This window comes from Staurois parvus, unplaced genomic scaffold (genome assembly GCF_062004578.1).
Source record: "Staurois parvus isolate SC_StPar_1 unplaced genomic scaffold, SC_StPar_1.0 ptg000900l, whole genome shotgun sequence".
Lineage (NCBI taxonomy): Eukaryota > Metazoa > Chordata > Amphibia > Anura > Ranidae > Staurois > Staurois parvus.
In genome coordinates this window covers 130885-139304 of record NW_028318696.1, presented here as the reverse complement: position 1 = coordinate 139304, position 8420 = coordinate 130885, and positions in this window count along the sequence as shown.

The following is an 8420-nucleotide window of genomic DNA, read 5'->3' as shown; positions in this document are numbered from 1 at the left end:
AAAGGGGAAGTTCCGCTCCCCTGCTCCCCATCAAGGATTGGCACTTTTGGGGCATCCGAATTTGACAGGTACCGGCTCCCATTTCCAGTCCGATCACCTAGGCGATTGGAAGAGGAAAGGTGTCCTCCCCCCCTCCCTCCCTGTAGTCTTTTGGGACACATGACAGGTCTCAGACTACAGGACCATTCATGAAGCGCAGTGCTTCTCGCGCATGCGCAGTGGGTACCTGGCTGTGAAGCCGCAAGCTGTCACAGCCGGGTGCCCACACTAAAGATGCCGGCGCCTGGAATACAGGATGGCCGGTGAAACAGGCTGTGGGGTACACACCACGGGACCGAGGGACAGGTAAGTGGCTGTTATTTAAAAATCAGCAGATCGTTTTTGTAGCTGTTGACTTATTTTTTGATAAGTTTAGTGGAACTCCGCTTTAAGGCCTACAAGCCTTGCTACTCCAGCACCTGTTGTCTTCCCTGACAAGACTGAAATACTTTTCATTTGCTATTTCACAATAGAACGGCCAAGAAGTGTGACATTTTTCTACAGCTTATTTCACTTCTATAAGCTACAGCTTTTGTTATATTTTACTACAACTGATCTGTATTTTATTTTATCTTTTGTATTCATTTTATGTTGTTGCCAAGTGTGAATTGAATAAAAGTCACAGTTTTAAATCAGCCTGGCACTAGAACACTTTACCTAAAACGCCTAAGAAGGACACTTAAATAACATAAGGCTCAGTTCACACTAGCTTTGTCAGCAGGCGTCAGACAGGCAGTTGGGAAGCGTTTTTAACGCTTCTCAAACGCCTATGAAAATTCTACACTGAAGCATTGGCGTCGTGTCGCGTTGCCGCAAAACGAGTCAGGAGGAGTTGAAGCCTCCCATTCAAGTCTATTGTGCCACTCTGCAAACACCTGGCAGGCGTTTGCGGTGCGGTTGCGGAGCGTTAATACCATTTAACTTCATTTTAGGCAGGGGCGAACTGACAACTCATGGGGCCCCTGGGCAATAGGGGATCATGGGGCCCCTGTGTCCTTGCCCAAACTCAAAAAAGCCTATGAAAAAGGTACAAAGGGCATCTCATGGGGCCCCCTACTGACCCCAGGCCCTCGGGCAGTGCCCAAGTTTCCAAATGGTCAGTCCGCCCCTGATTATAGGCATTTGTGGTGCACAGGGGCGGACTGACAACTCATGGGGCCCCCGGGCAATAGGGGATCATGGGGCCCCTGTGCCCTTGCCCAAACTCAAAAAAGCCTATGAAAAAGGTACCAGGGGCATCTCATGGGGCCCCCTACTGACCCCGGGCCCTTGGGCAGTGCCCGAGTTTCCAAATGGTCAGTCCGCCCCTGGTGATGTGGTTTTAATACTTGTGGAGCGTTTGAGGAGCATTAAAAATGCTTCCCAAATGCCTGTATAACACCTGTCAAACACTAGAGGGGCGTTTGGCAAGAGTTAGAAATAAAGTCAAATGTGAACGAGTCCTTAGTGTCACCATATTTAACAAGGGGCCACTCTGATGGTAACACCCGATGTAAGGGGGCACTCTGATGGGAACATGTGATGTAAGGGGACACATTAATCAAGACACTAGACGTAAGGGGGTACTCTAATCAAGACACCAGATGTAAGGAGGTACGATGAGGACAACCAATGTAAGGGGGTACGATGAGGACAACCAATGTAAGGGGGTACTCTAATCAAGACACCAGACGTAAGGGGGTGCTCTAATCAAGACACCAGACGTAAGGGGGTGCTCTAATCAAGACACCAGACGTAAGGGGGTGCTCTAATCAAGACACCAGACGTAAGGGGGTGCTCTAATCAAGACACCAGACGTAAGGGGGTGCTCTAATCAAGACACCAGACGTAAGGGGGTGCTCTAATCAAGACACCAGACGTAAGGGGGTGCTCTAATCAAGACACCAGACGTAAGGGGGTGCTCTAATCAAGACACCAGACGTAAGGGGGTGCTCTAATCAAGACACCAGACGTAAGGGGGTGCTCTAATCAAGACACCAGACGTAAGGGGGTGCTCTAATCAAGACACCAGACGTAAGGGGGTGCTCTAATCAAGACACCAGACGTAAGGGGGTGCTCTAATCAAGACACCAGACGTAAGGGGGTACTCTAATCAAGACACCAGACGTAAGGGGGTACTCTAATCAAGACACCAGATGTAAGGGGGTACTCTGAGGACAACCAATGTAAGGGGGTACTCTAATCAAGACACCAGATGTAAGGGGGTACTCTAATCAAGACACCAGACGTAAGGGGGTGCTCTAATCAAGACACCAGACGTAAGGGGGTGCTCTAATCAAGACACCAGACGTAAGGGGGTGCTCTAATCAAGACACCAGACGTAAGGGGGTACTCTGAGGAAAACCAATGTAAGGGGGTACTCTAATCAAGACACCAGATGTAAAGAGGTACTCTAATAAAGACACCAGATGTAAGGGGGTACTCTAATCAAGACACCATACGTAAGGGGGTACTGTAATCAAGACACCAGATGTAAGGGGGTACTCTGAGGACACCCAATGTAAAGGAGCATACACTGAAAATTGCCAATACATATGTAGCACACTGCTAGGAAAGCTAGGGGGAGCTAGTTAATTATTTTTTTAGTTCGAGGCTGAATAGCAGCCTGTGCAATAGTCAGAAGGTCAAATCTGGGTCAGGTTTGAGACGCTCTGCAGATCAGTTCCTTGAAACCTCCCCCTGATGTAGAGATCTGGAGAAGTCTCTAGAATTCAGTGGGTGAGGATGAGGAGGAGCTGGTCTGCACTCTCAAGAAATCCTGGCCAATCCCCAAGCAGGAGGCTTGGCATGGGGTCAAGACAGCCCTTGAGGGTAGTTGAGCCTGCTCAGTTGCAGGAGAGTCCAGGTGGAAGATGGAGCGAGCAGAATGCAGTGTGTGGCCTGGGAGGGGGTCCAAGTGAGGGGCCTACCTACAAGTGGAGTAGCTGGAAGGGAGGATTTCTCAACCTCATTGTCCCCTGAGGGAGGACAGCCTGGGAAGCAGGGAAGGACCCAGCCCAGTGTAAGGCCTGGTCCATCCAGCTCTCCTATCTCTCTGCAACACTAGGATGCAATTTGCTAATTTTTTTCTTACCAAGTAAATTGTATGCATGCAGATCAGTGAGCAAAATTGAGAGTTTCCAATTCTGCGAAATTTCACCAACAGAGCTTCCTCCATATAAACCGAATTTCTTTTCAATGAATGGCCCTAGGTTTCTGCATTTTGCATATACGTCAATATGGAAAGCAGCACAACTCCCAATGCAAGTAACTGTAGTGACAGGAGAGTGCCCCATCTGTCTAATACTGCTCCCCGGAGATCCAAGACGCAGATGTTTGCATGATGCTGCAGTTCTCATTGTTTATGAATGGCTCTCAGTCTCAGCTGAAGATGAACTCCAGCCTTCCTTTCAGTCTTGCTCAGTTGTACCGGCTCCTCGTCTGGACTGAAATGGCTTCCTCTGATTTCACCGCACACTGTGAGTTTGTCACAATGTGCATTAGAAGCTGCAGCAAGTCAGACAGAGCCCACCACATTTCCTGGCTTGAGGATGTCCAACCCGCCAAGTAACACCTACTCTTCCAGACTTACCTCCTCCATCAAGGCATTTTTACATTTGCATAACTCTCCCCAAGATCCAGTCCGCAGCTTGCACCAGGGCTGAGTTCTTTTGAGAGGCGTACTGAGGCATGGTGCTGTGTTGTGTTCAGTGTACAGCACCCTGCCAGCCCCTTGCACCAGCAATGATCTGCCTGAATTGCATAGAGAAGAACAGAGACCCAGTCATTCAAAGTGTGATAGTGCTGAAAGCTGGAAATTGGTCTGGGCAGGAAGGGGCAGAAAGCGCCCAGTATGCAAAAACAGCTCAGACAGTGAAAGGGTTAAGCTTCAGCTTTAAGCTGGCCATACACTACCAGTTTTGCAGATTCCTTAATCTATGCACATGAGATGGATGGAGGAATCCCCTCCCCCCTGAAACATTGTATTTTGACAGTGGCACCTGATTGATCGAGGAAACTTTTCCAACATGTTGATCAATCAAATGATGGTGCAATGCACTTTGTATTGAATGTCAACATGCTTTGTAATACGCATTAGCGCAGGTTGATGCACATTGACCCGCAGCGTGATGTGTTTGTAGGAGTCATGATGCACTGACACACGGTTTAACATATGTGCTGCCATGCGCTTCGATGCATTTCCATTGATTTCATTGTGAAACGCTTCAAACAGCAATGCAAAGGTGTAAATACAGACATGATATATGCATCTTACTTGGCATCCTTTTCCTTTCAGAGGTCTGCTTCACATATAAGTGTTTTGCTGGGAAGTGTCATGGGAAATAGCTCAGGTACCCCCCCCCCCCATCCTCTCCATCACTACTAACAACGCCACCATCTCTCCCACCCCACACGCCAAAGTCCTGGGTGTCACCCTGGACTCCCACCTCTCCTTCCTACCCCACATCCAACTGCTATCTAGATCTTGCAGGCTCCGCTCCTCACAGGACCTCCTACTCTCTAGCTCCCTGGTCTCCTCCTCCCACGCCCGATTGCAGGACTTCTCCAGGACTTCCCCCATCCTCTGGAACTCCCTACCCCAATCCATCAGACTGTCACCTACCCTCCTCACCTTCAGGCACACCCTGAAAACCCTCCTCTTCAGGGAAGCCTACCCCAACCTCACCTAACACCCGACCTCACCTAACAACTAACCTCCTCCACTCCATCCCCCACAGCCATCTCCTCCTGTGCCGCCCTCCCCTCCCTCCTAGATTGTAAGCTGGAAAGAGCAGGGCCCTCGATCCCCTCGTGTATTGTATTGTTACGGTCTTGTCTCATGTTCTGTCCCCCTTGCTATTGTACAGCGCTGAGCATACCCTTTGGCGCTATATAAATACTGTATAATAATAATAATAATGGTTCGTGTTTTCATCCATTGGTGTGCGCTGAGGATCCGTAATCTTGGATAAATAATCATTGCAGCCTGGACATGAACTCACCTATGGTTTCTCCAGAAGCTATGGACTATGTCTTACCCTAGGTTCACACCTATGCATTTTCCAGAAACGCACAGAAGTCCATTTAATAAGATTTCCTATGGGACACGTTCACATCTCCGCATTTTCACCCGGTGCATTTTTTTTTGGAAAGGGTCAGGAACTTTTTTAAACGCAAAACGTTGCATTTTTAGTTCTATAGACTTCAATGGAGATGCTGCAGAAAAGCATGTAGTGCCTCTTTGATGTGTTTTTTATGCGTTTTATTCTGCCCAGCAACAAGTTAAAAAAAAAAACGCATTAAAAAAACGCAGCAAAAATATGTAAAAAATGCATGTGCAAAAATGCAAAATGCATCAAAAACTGCAGAAATGGATCAAACACAAACTGCATAGGTGTGAAGCTAGCCATAAGGCAGATGAAGATTGCGCAGTCAGCCATCAGAGTTACAGGATGCCCTTGCTATAGGAGGTGTAGGCCATTTACATACCTCCCAAAGTGACTGAAAACTCCCAGAGATGGCATCATCTTGTCCTGCCTTGCTGCTAGGACGCTGCTAAGACACACCTAGGAGGTTCAAACGCCTTCACATGCTCTCTCCCCTGTCGCAGTAGCTCTGAGTTCAGCAATGCTACAATGGAGGAGATAGTGGATCACACATGTGGTTGTAGGCTGGCTATAGACAGATCGAAATTCCCGCTTAACTGGACGGATTTCGATCCATGTATGAGCAGGCTGGTTGTACTGAAGTCAATCCATCGATCAAGTTTGGGTTTTGTTCATTCAGTTGTAAGCCGTGTACCGGGCTGGGCTCCCCAGGATACAGTGAAGTCACGAACGAGGAAGGGAACCCCAACACCAGCTTTTGCCACAACAGAATTTTACTTAGATGTGGCAAATAAACACAACCACAAATGCTGGGAACATACAATAAATTTACATACACCCAGCCCAAAGGCTGAGACCCTTGTGCTGCACAGCACGGCGCCTCCTGATGGATGAAGGTAGAAAGTGAAGTAATTTACCTACTGGAGGACACAACTAAGCTGCCACACCTTACCTGTTATTACCCTAAGAGAGCAGGAATCAGTGTATGGGTGTACGGTATGGGCTAGCCTGCGGTGCAGCACAACAGCTTACAATCTTACACAAATCTACAGTATTCCCCCTCCCATAACTGGTCCTGTAGCACATGCCTGAGTATTCCTTCTGAGCAAACCGCCAGTCTGGCTTGAGTTTGTAGGATTTTATCAGCTCTCCAATGTGAAATGTCACTTTAAGTTATGGAGCCCTTCCAATAATCAGTAACAACACTTGTGGCCTGACACAAACAGAGACCCTAACTAACTAACTATAGGCCTGTCTCAGTCTCTGGAGACGCCAACACTGAAATGAGGTGCGTGCACGATCTTACCGACCCGGGTCTGCCTTGCATCCGCTGGTGACTCAGAAGAGAACAAATGTCTCTCCAACAAGCATGCGATCTTCCTTTCTCTGAACAGGATCAGCGTCCTGAACACCATCAGCTTCACTAGCTGCAGTTCTCACACCTGGATGCCAACGGATTCTCTGCTTACATGGCTCTTTTCCTTCACCATCATCAAAACATGGCTGCAGTTTCTCTTCCTGTTCACTGAGCTCCCATGTGTAAAACCCCACCCCTTCCTGAATATAGAAATATCTATGCAGTCTGAGGCTGTGTTAGAAAAACAGTGACATCTTGTGGCTAAATCGCAGAATGCCAGTAAAACATTCCAAAACATTTAATTCACAATGAGAGCTGTTTCCCGAAATCTCACACAGCTATAGCTGCCAGCAGTGATCATTGTGTTCTGACGGCTGGGAAACCTCCCACTGTCAGAATACAACAGCTTCACACAGGGCGTTTTTTCTCTCAGAGAAGTGCAGGAACTCCCCACCGTTTGAGTCACCCCCTACCCACCTCCAAGCACCATCCCTTTGTTTCACCTCCTACCCACCTCCAAGCACCATCTGTTCATTTCACCTCATACCCACCTCCAAGCACTGTCCCTTCATTTCACCCCCTACCCACCTCCAAGCACCGTCCCTTCATTTCACCCCCTACCCACCTCCATGCACCGTCCCTTCATTTCACCTCCTACCCACCTCCAAGCACCGTCCCTTCATTTCACCCCCTACCCACCTCCAGGCACCGTCCCTTCCTTTCACCTCCTACCCACCTCCAAGCACCGTCCCTTCCTTTCACCTCCTACCCACCTCCAAGCAACGTCCCTTCCTTTCACCTCCTACCCACCTCCAAGCACCGTCCCTTCCTTTCACCTCCTACCCACCTCCAAGCACCGTCCCTTCCTTTCACCTCCTACCCACCTCCAAGCACCGTCCCTTCCTTTCACCTCCTACCCACCTCCAAGCACCGTCCCTTCCTTTCACCTCCTACCCACCTCCAAGCACCGTCCCTTCGTTTCACCTCCTACCCACCTCCAAGCACCGTCCCTTCGTTTCACCTCCTACCCACCTCCAAGCACCGTCCCTTCGTTTCACCTCCTACCCACCTCCAACACCGTCCCTGCGTTTCACCTCCTACCCACCTCCAAGCACCGTCCCTTCGTTTCACCCCCTACTCACCTCCAACAATAGACCCCATGTAAAAATAGATTACAATCAGTGACAATAGATCCCAAAGTAGCCAACATCAATAGACCCTCTAGTACACCCCGGCATCCCTTGCCATTACATACATTCAGTGCTGGAGGTGCCAGAACTGTGTTCCCCCCTGTTCCCATAAGCCCTAGCTCTGGGAGGTATTGTTGATGGGGGAATCAAGTGATTTTCTTTCCTGCAATCTGCAGTTGAAGGAAATAAAATTGGTTAATGAATGGCCTGCCTTAGAGCTCACTTCTGTGACAAAGGGGGTGAGCAGTATTTGCTGGGAGTGTCTTAGCAACATCCTAGCAACAAGGCAGGATGGGGTGATGCCATCTCTGGGAGTATTTCAGTCAGGCTTCAGGAGGTAAATGGCCTACATCTACAGCAAGGACATTATTTAACTTGAGTCAGAGCTGCACAGTTTGTCTTTATGTACAGGTGCCACTTACCTGCATGGGCAGCTTTTTTGATAACGGTGGACTAACCCTTTAAAGTTTAGTTCATAATTAAAATGTATTAAATCCCAGAAACACTCAGTGGCCTAGTGTTTTCCCCACAATCTTTATCGTGCATTTAGGTTATTGTTAGAGATGTGCACAACAGAAAAATAACTGTCTTTTCGTTTCGGATTCGTTGGTTAAGTTAATAATTTTGTTTCCTCATATTTGTTATGTAAGTATGATTCGTTTTTGGAATTGGTTTCATATAGTCGGATTTGCTTCTTATATTTATTATTTTTCAAATTGATTTGAAATTCAAGTTCGAAATTGAATT